The following is a 20,015-nucleotide window of genomic DNA, read 5'->3' on the forward strand; positions in this document are numbered from 1 at the left end:
ATACCACTGATGTCAGTAGATATGCTCAAGTTTTATAGCAGTGTAACTGAAAGCAGAATCTGGCCCCCAGTATTAATTTTTTCTTCCAACATGTCTGGATTATGTGACTCATCCAGATGACCTTACTCAGACAAAACTCCAATTGAAGTTAATGGAAATTGTGTATGAGTAAGTTCTGTAGGACTGGGTTCCAAAATATACTTTGAGATGTATCTTCCCTGTGATGTGGATAAACAAGATCAATAGGTTCATGGACAAATTCAGTAATCTGGGCTTTGAGAAGGCCTCTTTAGTCTGCAAAGAATGTGGCAATTTATGAACAATTTTGCTGAAGTGTTGCTTCAATTTAAAGAAGTGGTGCTTGTACACTGCTGCTTATAGAATTAGAGCATTTCTTCCAACAATCACAAGTAATATCACAGGTGAGGAACAATCTGAAAACCCTTCAACATAAACAAAGGCAGCACTATGACAAAACGAACAAGCTTTTCATCTCCAGTGTCCCAGGGAGATGTCAGGATAGGACGTGCGCACATGAAAGCGAGCTGTAGCAACGATGTAGCTCAAGGAACTTTGTTCTTACATAATGCATCCATTCACAGGGGCTATCACAGAAGTTGGAGTGACCCAATAAAATGCAAAAGAGATTACCAGACCGATTCTTTGAAAGGCACAAAAATGAAGTTCGGAGTCTGACAGACTCTAAAAATGAGGAAAATGTGAGTATTAATTCTAAAATTCTATTTCCAAATGTTGAAAGAACAGAGGGTTTTTAGAGATGTAATGTTACATGCAGAAGAAACACCCATTAGTTTAGGTAAAACAAGTGAAGGGAGATCAGACAACCAGTTAGGTTCTGAAAATAACAGGACGTGAATTTAATGAAAATACTAAGGAAAATTGCTAACATTCTTTGAGGTCAATTGTGGTTCTTCCATGAGTCCTGTGTTAAGGGTAGCATGTTGCTGCGCCACTCTTGGAGCAGCTAGGAAGATTGTGATCTGGGGAGATGGTGGCACAAGGAGGGAGTCCTATTCTCAAAGGCAAGGGTGCAGTTGCACCATCATACACATTTAATGGTGGGGGGGAGCAAGCAAAGCTTTTACCCACTTCTTGTCCCCTTCCTTCCAGCTGTACTGGGAAGGGATATGGCAGCTCTGCAGAGTCTACCTCCCATCCTGTGCTGCTATCCATGATGCAGTTAGCCTTCCCAGGAATGGAAGGTGTGCCTTTGGCCCCTTTAGGTAGCCCTGGGCATGATTCAGCCATATCAACAGAGCAGTTAGCAGAGGACACATGGTTGTATGAAACTGTCTATTGCAGACACACAAAGTTCATAATATTAAAAAATAACAGATTATTGCAACTGGAACTTATTGGGATTCTATTTATCTGAATGTATAGGATTCAGATCTTGGAGAAACACTTCCTTTTTTTAAAAACAGGAAAAGGCTAACGCCCAGATCTTCAAAGGTATTCAGGTGTGTAACTTCTACTCAAAGGAAATACCATTGAGGATATGAGCCTAAAAGCTTCCACTAAACTTTTTGAAAGGCGTAAGGTAAACGTATGCCCATAAAGCAGCATAAATCTTTAATTTTTTAAGCTTTAGCATTTTCTAACTAAAGGCAAAATCCTAATTTAATTTAAACCAATTTGAGTTTTGTTGTTTTCAGTAGGATCAGGATTTGACCTCATTGTGCCATCCCCTTCCTGCATGGTGAGAAGGCACTGGACTTGGGGTATGGTAAGATCTTTGACAAGCTGAAATGCAAAGCACGCTGTCCAAATTTCCTCCTGCCTACTGTGGGATCTGTTCAGTAGATCAGTTTCTGTCCTCCTCATTCCCTTTTCTTATCTTCCTCTAGTCCAGCAGTTCTCAAACTGTGGGTTGGGACACCAAAGTGCGTCACAACCCTGTTTTAATTGGGTTGCCAGGGCTGGTATTAGACTTGCTGGGGCCCGGGATTGAAGCCAAAGTCCGACCCCACTGCCAGGGCTGAAACCATAGCCCAAGGGCTTTGGCCCTCCCACTTGGGGCGGTGGAGCTCAGGCTTCACTTCCCATTCCTGGGGTCGTGTAGTAATTTTTATTGCCTGAAGGGGGTCGCATTGCAATGAAGTTTGAGAAACGCTGCTCTAGTTGTAGGCTCAGAGAAGCTACCCTGAAAAACCCCACAAAAACCCACCCATTAAACTAGAGAGATGTGTGATCTGCATAATTGCTTTAATTGCAGCCAGTTCTGCAATGAATAGTCCTGCTGTCAAATTTAACAATGACTTAGGGGCAAAAATATCTCTGTCTTTTAATATAACATGAAAGAGATGAGGAAACTCTTCTGATCATTGCCTTTCAGTGTAAAGAACTGATGTCTAAGGGAGGGAAAAACCATGTCATTGTTGAATTCAGAAAAATTATGATTAAATTGGCAAGGATAAATAAACAAAATTAAACTGTATACTTTCCTGGCCTTCTGAGGCATGAAAACTGTAGTCATATTTATGGAAGAAGGAGTACAGTAATTCAGCACAGAACAGGGATTTTTTAATAATTGTAGTTAGCACAGTTTCAAAAATAGACTCCTCTAAATGTCCTGCTGTGTCAAGAATGCCAAAGAAATAAGAAAGTAAAACTGCTAAGACATTTATAGAGGCAGAGGCAATGTGGTCTAAAGAAATGAGTGCATGGATAAGAGACCAGAGGACCTGAATGCTAACCCTGATTCTACCACTGATTCCTTCTTTGGCCTCAAGCAAATCATCTCCTCACTCTTCCTTGACTTCACTATTTTTAAAATGGAATAATAAAACATACTTACTTCACAGTGGTTTGGTGAAGAATAGTTGATGCTTGCATGGTGCTTTTACTATAGAAGAGCTAAGGATTATTTATAGCAGTGGTTCCTAAACTTGTTCCGCCGCTTGGCGACGCGGGCTGAGGGACGTACTGGCTGCTGCTTCCAGCAGCCCCCATTGGCCTGGAGCAGTGAACCGTGGCCAGTGGGAGCCGCGATCGGCTGAACCTGCGGACGCAGCAGATAAACAAACCGGCCCGGCCCGGAAGGAGCTTTCCACTCACAAGTGGCGGAACAAGTCTTGGAACCACTGATTTACAGGCATCTTTCAAAATGTATTCTCCTGACCTGAATGGTGATAAAAACATTCCACCCCTTTTACATCTAAATCCTGTATGTAGAATCTCAAACTGCTACTTAGATGTGTCTGATGTGGTATACGAGGCAGCTGCTGGCAGGGACAAGGGGAGCAAGAAAGATGCTCCTGGCTGACTGCAGGAATGCAAGAAAGTCTTCAGTCCTGAGATAAAGGTGAGTGGGCTACAGGGCAGTAGCCCAGGGGACAGTAGTACAGAGTTAAAAGGGATGCACATGTGGTTGCTATTTATAGGCTCCCTGGGTTGGGACCCGGAATAGTGAGTGGGCCCAGGTCCCCCTCCACCAGCCACAGGCTGAGTGGCCAAAGCATAGACAACTGGTGCCTCCCCATATGGGGAGGGGAGACAAGATAAAGGGGAGGACACGTGACCTTCCCACATGTCTCCTCCCTGCCCGACCTGGGGCCCCTGCACTCTCACCACCCCATTACCAGTGGAGGGGACGGGCTTTATCCTACCGCTGCACCAGCTTCCCTCTGGCATGTTCGGCTGTTCTTCTTAGCAGGCAGGTCCAGTCGGGAAGTTTAATGGAGCCGCTCCCAGTTGCTGCTCTGTGCAGCGTAGCCAGCTGCCGGGGAGAGAGCCTGCCCAAGAACGAGCCTGCCTGCTCAGGCTCGGCTTCTGGGCACAGGGGCCGAGCATGCTGGAGGGCAGGGGGCAGCTCTGACTCCTTGGCTGCTGTCCCTGGAAGCTGAGCCTGGGTGGGAGGCATCCCGCTGCATCCAGGTGCTCTCCCAGGCAGCCACTGCACTGGGCAGTGTCTCAACGGCTAGAAGAGGCCCTGCCCCTTCCACTCTGGCTCTGGTCCAATCCTTCCCCTCCCTGCCTGGGCTGGCTCCTGGGGGGGCACTTGACCTTAATGCCCCCCTGACACATCGCCTCTGGGCCAAAGCCCTGAAGAAGGGAGATTACGTAGGCGCAGGGAAGGGGCTGAAGACCCCAAAGTGGTCAGTATGTACTGAACTTTAATACCCCCTGGAAGGGGATTGAACTGAACTAGTGGTCTAACTGAAGAGCTGGGGAACCGTGAGGCTCGCTACTGAGCAAAGAGTCTCCAGAGAGGAAGCCTTGGGGACGCTGCTCCATTCAAATGAGAGAGAGCCCAGAAGGGGCTGAAAAACAGTTTGAACCAGGTACTGTGATAGGCCCGGTTGGAGTGTATACTCCAGGAGGGGTCTGTTTTGTTTCACACTTACAGTCTGTGCACGACTTAGCTGGAGGGATAAGTCAATGAAAATTCACTTGAGAAGAGTTAACTGCCAACAGGGGTCACTGTAAGCAGCACAAACCTAGACAGTGCAGGCGTGCATCCCTCCAATAGGAGAGTGGCTGCAAGGGGTGAGCAGCATCCCACTAACAGTCTGCTTTACATATCAATGAAAGTACAGATGTACACATGTAGGCCATTAAGTTTCATTTTGTTTTCATTTTTACCCATAATTTGTAGAAGCAGAACAGAAGTAACAGATATTAACCTCCATCTCCAGATGGAAGCATATGTCTTACGTTTGCATAATCATAAGAGTTGATTTCCTGAGTTTTGGCCAAATCTACAACACAGTAATGTTTTTACTCACTTTGTGTATTTATTGGATTAAGATGGGTCCAAACCCAAAGTCCAGTTCCAGTCACCCCAAGCTTTGAGGAAGTTGATACAGATTCAAACTTTATGGCTATCTCTCTACTGGTTGAACCAAAACCCTCTAATTCAAGCATGTCCAAAATTTAGGAGAGCGTAATTCCAGATCTAAACTTTGACTTGATCCCATCTCTTATATTAGGGCTGGATAAACTAGTCTGGATAAAATAAACTCAAAACTTTTGCCCAAAATTTTAGGGGTGCTGAATGCTTTTGAAGTTCTAAAACATTATGCTGGTTTTTTTTCATTTTTACTCTTCCTTGTTCTGACCATGATTAGATGGAAACCAAACAGCTGAAATACCAAGAGAGAGCCTGTCCTCGTGTTATTTCTGGCCTGACTGGAAGCAGGAAATAACAGAAATGTCAAAGGAAAGTCTGTTCTCATGAGATTTCCTGACCAATTTTGCTGACTACAGTGTCAACTTCTCAGCAGCTTCAAGGCCTCACATTATTTTTCTCAAGCCTACATCTCTGATTTTGTCCCTTAATTATGTCCATTATCCACTACCTCAGTTCTGCCATAATGACCATCACAATTCCCTGTCTCCTTCTCCCACATATGCATGCAATGTAATTCTCAATGGAGTTGAAAGGACACAATTTAATGTACATGATGGCTTTGGGTTTTGGTATATAGAAGTGGCAAAGATCCTTTCACTGCTCGGTCATTGGTCCAAACAGACAAAGCTGGTAGCATTGTTTTGTATCGTGAAATGTGTGAAATGCTAGCAGTCTGTCTACTTCCTGAAAACCACTGGCAGTCTGAGCACGGAGACCAAGGATTGTGTGGGACTGAAGAAAGCCTCGATTCTCCACTATATTTGAGGTCTTCTCAGATGCAGGGGAGAAGGAGGCTGCAAGGAGCCAACTGAAGCTCCCTGACTCAGGTCTGTCTGGTCCCAGCATAAACTGGGGACTTTGTACCAGTGCAGGATCAGGCCATGGCAGTGCTGTTATACCACACTTCCTCTTCTCCTTATCCTGCTCGTGCCCCATCTTTCCTCTTGTGGTCGGGGATGGTAGAACTGCTTCTGCTAGCTTTTTACTGGCAAAGAACTCTGGAGAATTCTCCACAGGCCATCTCCAGTCTTACTGATCCAGAGTCTCTGGTCTTACTGTTTTAAAGTGGGCTAAGTGCCATCCAGACACACGCAATACTGTCTCTGCCTGGAGAGTTTATAGTCTAACAGGAAGGCAACAGATCATGAAAGTGAGCAAACAAATAGTAGAGACTTACTAAAATATGGCCAATAGTGGTGTCACAACAAACATCCACTTCTTTTGCCTGGTCCCTATTCTTTCCATAGAAATTAACTTCTTATAGGAACTTTTTCCCCCAGTATGTCTTTCTGTGTTTGGTGCTTTTTTTTCTTTTCTTTTTTTTAAAGCAGAGACAAGCAGCTGCAGCCCTAAAGTGGCCATTTTGAAACTTTGCTGCATCTCCATGTTACAGATCAGTGTTAACTTGTTACATATAAAACTACAAATGTCCTTTTAAAATGTATAATTTATGTATTATTTATTTTGCTTTTTGGGGAGGCATTGGAGAGAAATGAGGCGCAAATGGGCTGAAATGAAGGAGGGAAAGTGAAGCTACTCCCTTTCTGCCCCCTTTGGTGTTTCTGAACTCTAAGAGATCTGGAGGCTTCAGAGCTTCCCAAGACCTAGAGTTGTGGTGGTTGCTGGGGCCTGCACAGAGAGGCCCCATTAGCTCATGTCGGTGCTTCCTAGAGATTATCTTTGAAGATCATCACTGATGCTTGTCGGAGGGGCAGCTTTAAGTAGCTTGGCCTGTCATTGCCTAGGCTGATTTCTGGGGTTGTCAGGCTAGCATCTTTCTGAATTTTTTTAAAGAAATATTAAGAAAAAAACGGTCACAGTGAGACCACTAGTTGAAGGTCTCATTTTTGTGGTAAGTAGGGCATTCAGGTAGACAAAGTGAACCTGAGACTGGAGTAGTGACATATCAGAGAAGGTTTCAGAGTAGCAGCCATGTTAGTCTGTATTCACAAAAAGAAAAGGAGTACTAGTGGCACCTTAGAGACTAACCAATTTATTTGAGCATAAGCTTTCGTGAGCTACAGCTCACTTCATCGATGCATCTGATGAAGTGAGCTGTAGCTCACGAAAGCTTATGCTCAAATAAATTGGTTAGTCTCTAAGGTGCCACTAGTACTCCTTTTCTTTTTATATCAGAGAAGGATTAATGCAAATCATGCACTGAATCTGCAACTTAGGGCATAAAATTGGGGGTAGGGAGTGGTTGGTGGGAAGGAGGTTGTATATGATTATATGGATAATGAATCTGTTCTGCTTTCTATACATGGGCCCCCTATTAGCATGAAGTTACCTTCACAATTGGTATAGAGATGAAAACCGACTACTGTATATTGAGAGCGAGTCCAGAACAGTCTGAAACAGCACAATATTCTATTTATTTACAGCAGCAATTGGAGTTTGATAATTATTTCAGTCATGTTCATTTGGTAAATTGGGGTATATAAAATGTAGGTCAATAAAGTAGCATCCTGTGATCCTTTCCCAAATTGCCTCTATTAAATTCAGTCTACGCTCTCAGTAGCCCTGAGAAAGGAAACAGAAGTCCACTTCAGCTTCACTTAACATGTATACTCCATGTGAATCATTTCAGAGTGCTGTGCTTGGCTGGCTGTGTCAAACTGCACATGCCAATGTTTCAGTTCTTCCCCCTTCATCAGAGTATGTTACAGAATGACTCTCAAAGTAGCATTTAAATATTGTTTTGTAATGGATCCTCAGATGGTTTGGAGGTATTGATTGCATTAAGCAGGAGCTATGCAGAAGGTCCAGTTAGCTTTCTTCCTCCTCTTGATCTTTAGAGAATTCTGAAAGGAACAAGAATCACTAGAGCCAATAAAGTCTGTAGAGTCTGATATTCACCATTCAGGAATAGCCACCTACTAGTCCTCACCTTTGAGTGAGATGGGTCAGCAAGGCATCAGCCAATGGAGATTGACATCGGTTTTTTTATTTGCTGCAGGTGTCAGACAGCAGCAAATTAGTATTCGGTGCATCTTGCGCCTGCCCTAGAGCACAGTTGGGATGGGAACTGTACATCTCAGAGGGTGCTGTGTGCAAACCCATACACAGGGCTTGTGGCAATGCCACAATTCAATCCTTAGCATCTATAACTAACATTCACTAACAACTCCAACTAAATGGATCTCTACATTTAACTAGCTGTGCATTAATTACATAGTAGTTGCTCTTTAGGAACATAATTAATGAGAAAAAGATTCAACAATTGAGTAATACCACACACACACCACCCTTTATTTGTCACATCTCATTACATATTCTTAACAATAGTATTTGATATTCTAAAACTATGTAATTATACATTTTAATTAAATTCATAGTTTAGTGTACATAGAAAGCAAACTCGTAATATCCTTCTGTGCAGCAGTGTCTGGCTTTTAGCCTTGCTCTGAAAATCCTGCTTTTTAAATTTCTTCAGTGCTAAGAGGTGTATGGTGTCAAAGTCTTTGCAATGACCATCACTTTCAATTATTGTACAATTCCTTTTCTGGATGTGCATGAAGTTAACAAACAATGATGATAAATACCTTGCAGGCTTCATCAAATGGTTTCACATTTTTCTAGCAGCAGTATTGCAAAGGAAAAAATCATTAATATATTTAAACAGCTGCTTTATGTAATCCATAAATTTTCAAGTTTATAAACAGTGCATAATCCCAGATAACATTCTGTAATTTGAGTCTGGTTTATAGGCAGAGTTTTCCTTGATTATTGGAAGGTTTTTACAATGTTTTGAAAACAGTTTAGGAGGAATGTATAATACTAATGTTAACTTGTATCTTTCAACGTTTTATAGTATGATCATAAATTGCCCAAACAATAACAGGGAAATTCCAAGGTAACATGAAATCCACTTTATCTGACACTTCTTGCCTCTCTCTCCAAGGTATGGCCATCCTCTGCCATTCTCCCATTTCTCCTTCTTGTTCCTTCCTTGACATCTACTCTTGATTCCTCCCATTCCTCTCTCCATTATGGTCTTGGGGAACTGCAGCTTCCACATCAATGAGACTTATTACTCTAGAGTCTTTTACCTGCTCTCCTTTACCACCTGTTTTGATCTCAATCAGCATATTGACTCGTAATCACCCCGTTGGCCACTTACCTTGGTCTTCACCTTGAAATGCTCTTTCTCTGACTTTTCTGTCTGAGTTCTCTTTAATCACCCCTTCCTCTCTTGCTCTTTCCCTGTTCTTACACCTTGTGAACTCCTGTCTACTGACCACTCTGAGTTATCAGCTGCTCTCAACACTCCAACCCTGTCTAATCCCTTTCCTGCCTGTTTATAACTCATCATCACTCTCCTCATCACTTAAAATCTCTGCTCCTCTAGCTCTCACCACCGTCTTTGCCCCACTAATCCTAGCTTTGTCTTGTTGATCAGATTGTCCCCCTGCTCTTCGGAGAGTCTCCAGAGGATTGTAATGTTCTTAAGGGACATTCTCCTTTCACAGTTCTGCTCCTTCCCTTGCTCAACAGGTCTACTTTTCTTCTCTCAGTAGCTCACATGCCCTTTATCCATGGCAATTCTTCACTACCTTTGACTCATCTCTTACTCCTACTATTTTCTGCTTATCCCCCACCTCTACTTTCTCTGCCAAAGGATGTCCTATTTCTCAAAGAAAAAACCAATAGTAACTGTCAGGAACCTTCCTTCACCTTGAACTTCTCCTCCTTCACACCCTTCTTTCTCCTATCCTCTCACCTTAAGATATGCCCTCTTTATCCGATCCTTCTCTTCCTTTCTCTTGCATCTCCTTATCCTCAACCTTTCTCCCCAGTTTCCTTTCCCTCTGTAAAATGTGCAGCAGAGAAGAGAAAAAGAGCACAACTACTTCCTCGTCCCTTCTTGCCTCTCTCGTGCTCTATCCAGGACCGGCTCTAGGCACCAGGAAAGCAAACACGTGTTTGGGGCGGCACAACTCCAGGGGTTGCATTCCAGCCATCCTTTTCCTTTTTTTTTCCCCCTTGGGCAGTTGCGCTCTCGGAGCTTGGGGCGGCAAATTTTTTGCTTCGGGTGGCAAAAACCTAGAGCCAGCCCTGGCTCTATCACCTTCTCTCTTTTATTTCTAAGCTTCCAGAGGCAATGGTCAGCCCCTGCTCCCTTGAGCTCCTTCCCGCCATCTTTCTTTGACCCCATGCAGTTTGAATTTCACTGTCTACGCTCCACTGACATAGCTCTCATCAAATTCAGTAATGACCAACTCCTGGCCAAGTCTGACACTTCTGTATACACATTTGGCTGCCTTTGACATGGCTGAGCACTCCTTCCTGCTCTGTAATTTCTTGACCCTGTACTTTCAGGGGCTGTATACTTTCCTGCTCTCTTTTTACCTTACTGGCTTCTCTATTAGCATTTTGTTCAGGAGTTCATCTGTCTCTCCCTGCTCCTCTGTAAAAGCAACATTTTATAGACACTATTTTGGAATTTCATTAGTTTTACAAATTTTATTGATCCTATTTTTCATACCCATATACCTATGAAGCCATATTGTCGTATGCAACTGTACCTTGCATAGAAAGAATAATGAGTCCTCATAAATTTTAGCAGCGTCTACAAATTATTGAAAATAGCTTCCTATAAATCAAAGTAACCATTTTAAGGTCTGGTATCTTAGAATCTTTCAGGCCTATAAAAGAAAGACTTTTGAAAGCTGCTTAGAGGCTTTGTATATTATAAATAGTCCTGACAGAGTTGGATTAGCTGGCAGAATGCAGGTGAAGCAGTCTAAGGTGCCTGATTCATGTAAATTGACACATAATTTCACAATTTATCACAGTGGTATCACGAGCATATTTCTATATATTTTAATTTAGTAAATATTTAGTTGGCAATATCAGCTATTAAGTGATCATTGGTATTTTCCCCTATTAGGTTACATTGCATTGTATATGATATATCAATGCTGTCACCATTTCAGCATTGAACTTGTCTTTGCTTTTACTGATGTTTAAAACAAGTGTATGTATTCCCTTTCCATAGAAATGAGAACTTAAACTGTGTCAATTTAGTTGGATGGATGACATTGATTCAACCCCTTTTCCCCCATGGTGACTGCAGAAGATATAAATTTGGAACGACACCCCAGTAGGGTCGTATTGAGTTATACCCTAGTCTCATGGAAATAAGTCTCTCAGTGAAACTTCAAAACTGGTAAGTCAAAATAAATCTCTGTGGGGCATTGACAGATACCTTTTATGGGAAATGAGAACCTTTTTCGGAACAATTCTGTCCTTTGCATAAAAAAATGGGGCCAAGAGTGTCAGTGAGACAGAGGGATGCAAATCAAATTATTTGTATGGAAAAACATTAAGTTCAAACTAGAGACCTGAACCTGTAAACCTTTGCTGATGTGAGTAGCAGCATTAACTATAATAGAGATCTTTGACTAAAGACTAATCACATGAGTAAGAGTTTGCTGGAGTCAACCCTCTGGTTTGAATTTCATGTGAGCAGTCCTTACCCCGGTGACTAATCCTATTTATACCTTACATACTTGGAAAAGATTGTAGACTCTATAGAGGAAAGGAATATATGAGAGACACAAATTATTACAACAAAAATCACTCTAGGTATGTGGTTTCAGAGTAACAGCCGTGTTAGTCTGTATTCGCAAAAAGAAAAGGAGTACTTGTGGCACCTTAGAGACTAACCAATTTATTTGAGCATGAGCTTTCGTGAGCTACAGCTCACTTCACAGGAAATCAGAATTACCCTCATATATCCAAGGAATTACATCCAGGTCCCCCTTAAATAAGATTTTTAAAATAGAGAAATGAAAAATGAATACACAATGTGGTGAGCATCCATGGAGTAAATGGGAACAAAGGCAAACTGATTTATTTTTTAAACTGGGAAAGTGAATCTCCATAGAAGGAAGACAGCACTGCATGTCTAGTGAGGCTGCATCAGAGCCAGAGCAAAGCAAGTTGCCTCACTCACTTTTCCTTTCCCTTTTAGTTGTTAGTTAATTCTTTCTATTTTCTTCCAGATTTGACTTCCTATTTTCATATCTCTCTGGAATTCCCACTGTTAGCCATTTGAGAAAAAAACTATATACATAATCAGTGTATCATGATATTTCTGTTAAAACTAAGGAAGTGAAAGGGTAAGATTATTAGAACTATTTGGGCAAAAAATGAAAATTGATTTGCCTCTATTTTGTATTAATTTTTTGTGATTACACATGGAATTGCAATGGTATGCATGTAAACTAAAATTATTTGCGTTCCTGTGTTCAAATGCATGCATGTATGCAGTTCTGTAAATGTGGCTTATTCTATTCCTTGTGGGCTTTTTAGCATAAATGAGTAGGTATATAAGTACTATTTGATTTTTGAAATTGCTTTCATTTCAAATTGTGACTTGTTAATGTATAGATTTGTGATTTGCCTAATGGGTAGGAAACAACTTTCTATCAATCTCTAGAAAAGGATTATAAATCACCCATTTTTAGACAGACCCACACCCAGTTTGTCATACTTCTCAGTGTGGTAAGTTGAGAGGTTAATATACACAAATTTGTGGTTCCATCACAAAGTGCTTGTGTGATTTGCACTGCAAAAATGTGGTTACTGAATGCAAGTACTGCAAGTGATATAAAATAAAACAATGAATACGCAACGAAGTAATAAATAGCTTTGGACAGCCAAAAAAACTGACAAGCAGCCTGAATCTTTCCAACTTCTCTATCCTCCAGCCCTAACCAAGGCTCCCTATCATCAGTACCAGGACTATGTGCAACAGGGAACAGCTCCAACCTGTAAGTGGCATAACCACTCCTGTGGGAGGGACTGAGTCTATAAATACACGGCCCTCCATTCTGAGTGCCTGCAGCCACATAAGCTGAGCTGCTGATGCAGCAGAGCAGCCAGAAAGAGGTGCATTTAATTAACCAAGAGAAAGAAAAGGAACTGGGAAAAAGAATAGATGGAAGTGGAGAGATGAAAAATACTGAAACAAGGTGTGTACCATCTATAAAGCTCACTCTAGGCGAGATGGGTTGGAAGGAAAGACGTCAAGAGGAAAAACAACTCATTTGAATTTGCAAAAACAGGTGGCTTTTCAAGCCCTCTGGCCCCCAATCCATGTGACACTATTTATCCTCCCTCCTAAGTTGCTAGACCTCTGTTTGGGTAGGAGCTGATGGTCCATCATTACATGTCATTATAATACCTGGCCAGGGGTGGTGGTGGTGGGAGGATAAATCTGTAGAGCAAGAGACAAGTGAATGAGCCTGCCGTTCTGTTCCTTTCATCAAGGATAACTACTGTAGAACCCAAGAAACTGAATCCAGGAGTTACACATGCCTGAAAAACTAATACTTCCAGCTATCCAGTGTCTTTATAATTGACAGACATTATTCTTCAGACATAGTTTACTGGTCTCTGTGGAGGTCAGAAACAATTTCCTTCAGTCAGTCAAGGAAGGACACCAGAGGGCTACCTAATTACTTAATTTCCAATGCCCAAAAGACACCCCCTTCCGCACCCTTCAGCCTTCCTCTCCCCAGCAGTTTTTCCATGATATATATTCCAAAGTTGGCATTTGAGTTCTCTTTTCTAAAGGGATCTTGCAGCCTGATGGCTTGTTACAATAACAGATCCCACACCCAGTTTATCTTCCTGATTGCAAGTGTCTGCATCCTGGTGGGATTCTCTACATTGGATCTCTGAGTGAGTCCAGTTCCTTTTACCATGGGGATTTGAGCTTATTCTTCTGTGGCTCTTGGTGCAGCTGGAAGTGTCCCTTATGAGATTTGTTTTTAGTCATCTCTGGTTCTTATTTCCTGTCTGAGGTGTTTGAATACATGGAATCGGGGATCAGGGATGATGGCTTTCAAGAGCATATCCTTCAATCTCCGGCTTGGCTGCAGCCAGTTCCAGCTGGGCTTGAGAAGAATGTATCTCCTGTGGATTCTCTCCTGGAATCCCAGAAAACTAGGTCTCTGGCATGATGATATAAGCCAATAACAATGCAGTCTTTGCAGGTCTCCCACCTAGTGTGACACATCACTTCAAGGGCCAACAAGAATCTGTCTTGAGCAGCAGAATTCAATGCAAAGTCCAGTGCATATGCAACACTTTCTTACTGAGATGATGCTGGTGTCTTCCCCTGCCCAGCACAGACAGGCTTGAAGTGTGGGGCAGGGGAAGCAGAAAACTCATCTTGTTTTTGTGCATTCAGTTGAATGCGGAACACAATGGGCCTGATTCTCCACTTGCTCAAGTATAAATCAGGAGCGACTCATTGGTGTCCTGCACAGAGTGGAGCTGAACTGAAGGAACACCCCTAGGGACTGAAGTAAGGAAGACACTCCCTCCTCCTCTGCCAAGAGCAAAGGGACAGCTCCCTTTACTCACCTTGGCTTTGAGGAGCAGTGATCCTTCTCCTTCCTTGGGCTTTGGAGAGCCCCTTCCTATTTTAAACTACTTTAACCACTAAAATGTCCCTATCTTTATTGCCTGCCCACAGCACCACCTTGGTGGCTTACAACACCGGAATTAGCTGCCCCCTGCTTTGTTGCTCAGGTATGATACACATCATGAAGGCCATAAGTATCTAGATTGCAAATTATTTTTTTTATTGTGGAGGGGAGTGGTTCTTCCTTCTGGAACCTCTTTGCAGCCTGAGACAACAGTGTCACTTCATCACCTGGAGCAGAGGGAGAATTCTTCCCACCTCACATATTGAACTGTTCTGAGCTGCAGTGGGTGGGTGCATGGCACACCTGAACTATGGGGTCCTATATGACCAGAAAAATGGCATTGGTTTAAGGCCAGCCCTGTTTTCTCTGATAATACACCCTTCCTCAAGGGGGAGTTGCAAGGCTTAGTTTGTTGATGTATGTAAAGCAATTTGACATCAGCAGATAGAGGATGCTATAGAAGTGAAAAATATCTTGTTCTTGGTACTAGGTATTAAAACTATTGAAATTGAAGCTGTATTTAACTGACAGATATATATATAATTTACTGCATAATATAAACTTGTGCAGTCTAAGTATGCATTGTCATAATCTAAAGGTGTGAAACTCCATGTGGTGATAAAATGGCTCTTTGGATGGCAAAAGGGCTGGGAGAAAACCTTTTTTTTAAATAGATGCTCTTTCCTGGGCATTCTGAGTGCGTGATAACAGGCTTCGCATTCTGAATCTGAGTGCAGTTTGAATTGTTTCAGTAACAGGAGCAAAGAAAGAAAGGATTCTGCTTCTTGTCTGATCTTTAATGTGGGGAGTCGTTATGTAACAAAAGAAGAACTTTGGCTTTCTGTTTGGTTTATTTTCTATTGTGTTTGCAGGGTATTCTAACATTTAATTCAGGTTATAAGTTTACTTTGCAGTTGTGCTTTGGAGCGATAAGGAGGTGTCAGCTGTAACCATTTGCCTCCAAGTCAGTTATAAAATGTTTCTTATCAAGCTTCTCTAGGAAAAACACAACTTTTATAATTCCAGGAAGAGTTAGGTGTATGTCTGATATTCTTTCCAGCCAAAAGGCCTATTACAATTCTGTCATTTTATGAAAGTAAATGTAGTCAGCATGGGAAGAGCATACTCTGTTACCCATCAGATGCAGATGGACCTGAACCAAACCCTCAGATCTCTACGCGCAGGAATTCTGGGGTGCTGGAAATGTACATTCTTTCAGTGGGCTGTTATCTACAGGGCTGAAGAAGAACTTCAGATCCAAAACCCCCTCTTCTTTGGGATGCTTGAAATCTGTTACAGGTGGGTCCTGTGGCTTGAGCTCCTCTCTCCCTGGATCTGCTATGGTGTTTGGATATGAAGTGAGAATCATATATTTGGAATACAGCATGGTCTTACATGTATGAGTTAGGAAAAAGCAATGGTGATATGCAAAATGTTCCATGAGTACTGCTTTGTATCAATCCATTTTCATGTTACAGGCTTGTCTGTATTAAAGTCAGATGATGTAATTTAATAATGTTGTGCAATACTGGAAGAACTGCATATGGCTAACAGAACAGTTACGCCTACTAGAATATAGAATTTCTATATAATTGAATGGATAGATGTCAGCAGAAAACTGATCAGTTACATCCCAGTGTAAACATGGAGCATAAATCTGGTGTCATTATGCCTGAGCTGAGCTCAGATACTTGTCAGTCAAATACAAGGCCCCTTACACAGATGCAATGTGGAAGGGTGAAAGGAACCCTATGCTTGGTGCATGGCTCAAATGGGGGCCAGCTACAATTTCAGGGCCTGCTCTTTGGGGAACCCAGAGCCAGCTCCCTTGATGAGCCCTCAGGGTTGCACAGCACCTCAAAGGGGGAGAAATGAAACAATGACCAGCTGCCTTTCTCCACTCTGTTCCCTAGAACATGCTGGTGCACAAGAACATTCAGAACCTTTGGAACTTTCAGGCAGTGGTGATAGCATCAGACCTCTTTTGTGAATGTTTTGATTTTGGACACTTTTTGTTCCAACCCCTTCTCACTCTTACAGATGCTCCACAGCAACTTCCCTCCATCCGTATTTATCCTTTCCTCCTATTTCTCCTTCTCTCTCTCCATTTACAATATTTCCACGGCTCTTCCTCCTTTTTCTTACTCACGCTCCTCTTCATTTATCCCCTGCCCACACTTTTTAAATTTCTATTTTAGAAAAGGAAAAAAAACAAATTTTTAAAGTCGAATCCCCCCCCAGCCCCTTTATCATGATATTTGCCCCTCTATCACCCTGACTAACCAGCTTGTATGTTACATCCTTTCCCCTTCACCCTTAATCTGACTTGCTTATTTAGACTGAAAAATCTCTTTGATGCAGGGCCTGGCTTCTCCACTGCACCAACACATAACAGAACAAAGAGCTTCTATCCCTGATTGGTACTACCAGAATACAAATAGATAATACAAATAACCATGTTAAGGGACAGTCCTGCCAGTGCAGGTCCCTGCACACCATACCACTTGGGACAGATTGTGTCTCCCTCTGGCATAATCCCTCCCCATGGGACAGTGCCCACTCCATGCAGCCACCACCTGGTGCTAGTGCTAAAATAGAACAGTTTGTCACTTCTCTCAAATCCTGCCTCTAATTGTTTTACATGTTCATTTTTGTCATCTTAGACATCCTCTGGATTCCTTCATCCATAACAGAGCCCTAAGGAAAGGATCCTCCCATTATCCAGCTTTAACCCCTGCACATCCCCATTTAGGCCTAGTGCCTCAGGCACTGTCATGCTGGTTGTGACTACAAGGGACTGTCTTTGGAGTTCTTAACCATTGCTCTTTATAAATCCACAGGGACAGGTGTTGAGCGAAAAAAGATTCTCTCCTGGGTGTTTTGAGGTGATCCTGTCATGGAACACATGAACAAGGCAGGGTGGGGTTAGTCTGCAGTAATGCTTCATTTATTCTGATGATAAACCAGCTTCAGGCATTTTTCGAGGCTGACAATTCAGCACCTTTTGCAAGCATTAAATTCACTTCTTTATTAAAAAAAGAAAAAAAAATCTTTCCAAGCAAGTAGAGTGACATTGTTTGATACAATGTGAAAAACAGAAAATATTTCCTTGTCATTCATTTGATATATGCAGCCATGGCAGAAGCTAAATTGCACCAGGCAACAAAAATAAGCAGGCCTATATACTCATTTGCTGCAGATTCCACCTCTTGCTACAGAGATGCACAGCAGCATTTAAACTTTCATTTAAAAAACCTCTTAAGTTCTAGCCTTGCAAAGAAAATATCAGCTAAGTGTAAACTGATGCAGTCCTGTCCATCTGACTAATATGAGGGGCAGTACTGCCTACTGGACAGAGAACAAGGCTGGGACTCAGAAGACCTGGGTTCAATTTCTGTGTGCCTCAGTTTCTCTATCTAAAACATGGGGCTAATGACACTTTGTAAAGCTTTGTAATGACACTTTGTAAACCTCTTTGAGATCTACTGATGAAAAGCACTGTATAAGAGTTCAGTATTATTATTACTGAGCCTGCAGGCAGCCTGGAACAAAATCTCTGAAAGCTGTGAACTGCATCTTCAATAAGGGAGCAACTGTGAAAATGAATCATGCCAATTTCTATGTCAACATTATTTTCCTTCTGGTTATTTTAACATTCAGGTAATTTTTATTATAGGGGGAGCTGGTAGTGATACCTATATTCAAGTTGCCATTATAAAAGATTCTTATGACCTTTTTAAAAATATATCTTATACCTCCATTGTTTGCAGCAGGCCTCTGAAATGGGCATGGGGAGAGGCCTATGGCTAGAGAAGTTCCTTTTTTGTCCCATGAAATCCCATTCAAGTTTTGCTGCAAAACTTTTGAAAATCACAATTTCCCTGCTGGCACTTGTGCTGATCAAGAAAATTCAACTTGTCCCTGACAAATTCTATAATGCAGTTATGTAATTTCAACACACAATTCTGCAACACTGGAAATCAAAAAGATGGGGACAGTAAAATAAAATGAATTTATTGTCATATTAACTAGCAGAGGGAACACTTCAATGATTGTATTTTTCACATTTAATTTAGAAAATCATCATTCTTTTTTTTAAAAAAAAATCCCTAAAACACCACAGAACCTCCAGTCTGCTGGAGTGGACCATCACAGAATGAATGGGTAGAATGCTGTAGAATTTTAGGTCAATCTAGCTGAGGCATACAGTCTTTCACATAAATGTGTGTGTACAACATTGTACACACATCTATGTGTTATTCAAGTCAAATGTTCCTTATCTACATTTCTGTAATGTTGGCTACGATGCCTCTCCAGCACTGTGGCCTCCCTCCTCCTCCTCCTCCTCTCAAGCCCCTCTTCCTTTTACTTGTCATCAAACAATAGCAAGTGAAATAAGAATAAGCAAATGAGCTACAACTAAGCATACCTCTGCCAAGAGTGCTACTTGCAGTTTGGTGGCACTACCATGCAAAATACAAGCTTCCAGTGTATTAATGGGGCTGATGTTAATCTGTAAAGTCCTAAATGTTCAACGCCTGGGTATGGGCACTGGCTTCTCTCCTCAGGTGATAATGTGACAGTTGTGATCAACTGAAGCCCTAGAGCTAATGGCCCTCTGGGATTGGCAGCAGGTCTTCAGAAGCCCTCCTTCCCTTCCCCCTTTGTTTCAGTAGAACACTAATTTTTCTTGAAGGGACAATGCAATGGTGATCTATTCCCTCAGGCTTTAGAAGACAGTACATATCGGTTAAGGGGGGAAAGCTTTTTCCTGATGGGTTAGGTGAGAATTTTTTGAGTCCACTAGTGTTGGCAGCTTCCGTAAAGCCAAATAATGAAGTAAATAAAAGAAGAGCTGTTCTATATCAAAAAGACACCAAGCCTTCTGTCAAATGCTGAGCATTGGCAGGGCTATCACATCAGTCATCATCAGAGCCACCCATAGCCTCATCATCAGTTGCATCTGAGATATGCTTTGGCAGCACTCCAGGGTACACAGCATCAGCAAAGACACCACAGTTAACTTTGATCGATGTCAGTCTTTCAGCATTTCTGCCAGCAAACTCCATCATTCAGTGGCAATGTTATCCTGAGTGCTAAATAATTTCTCAGGATTATCACGTAGTCACTTTGTAGAATGTCAATGAGAGATTTCTTTTTTCAGGCCTATATTTGAAAGGTGTAAATCTTTCTGCTCATTTATCTTGTGATCTTCCATTTATTTTTTTCCCCTCAGACATTTTCAGATGTTTTGTTGGATTACTCATGAAAGCAAAAGACTAATAGTGCTGGGCTGAAAACAGGCATAATCCAGCCAGGCACTATGCATGTCATTCTGCTGGTATGCCTCAGTAATGACCCACCTCTCCCATACACTGATGCATATGTCTAACATGCCAAAAACTAGCATAAAGAGCTTAGTGTTACAGACCAAATTTACTGTGACATTTTTGAACCAAAAAGTTGATCACTACCTTCCTACAGCTTCCCTATCTGTGATCTCTTAAGTAATCCTCTGCCATTGTGTCAGGTTCTACACCATCCCGCTGAGTGGTAGAATTACTCTATGTGCTTGATCTCATGTGAGGTCAGATTTTTTTAGTAGCTTAGGAGCACAAGTCCTATTATGTTGTGCTCCTTAAATCACTTAGGCACTTCTGAAAATCTTACCTGTGGATAGAGCTTGTCAGAAATGC

Source organism: Chelonia mydas, chromosome 5, assembly GCF_015237465.2.
Source record: "Chelonia mydas isolate rCheMyd1 chromosome 5, rCheMyd1.pri.v2, whole genome shotgun sequence".
In the NCBI taxonomy this organism is placed as follows: domain Eukaryota; kingdom Metazoa; phylum Chordata; order Testudines; family Cheloniidae; genus Chelonia; species Chelonia mydas.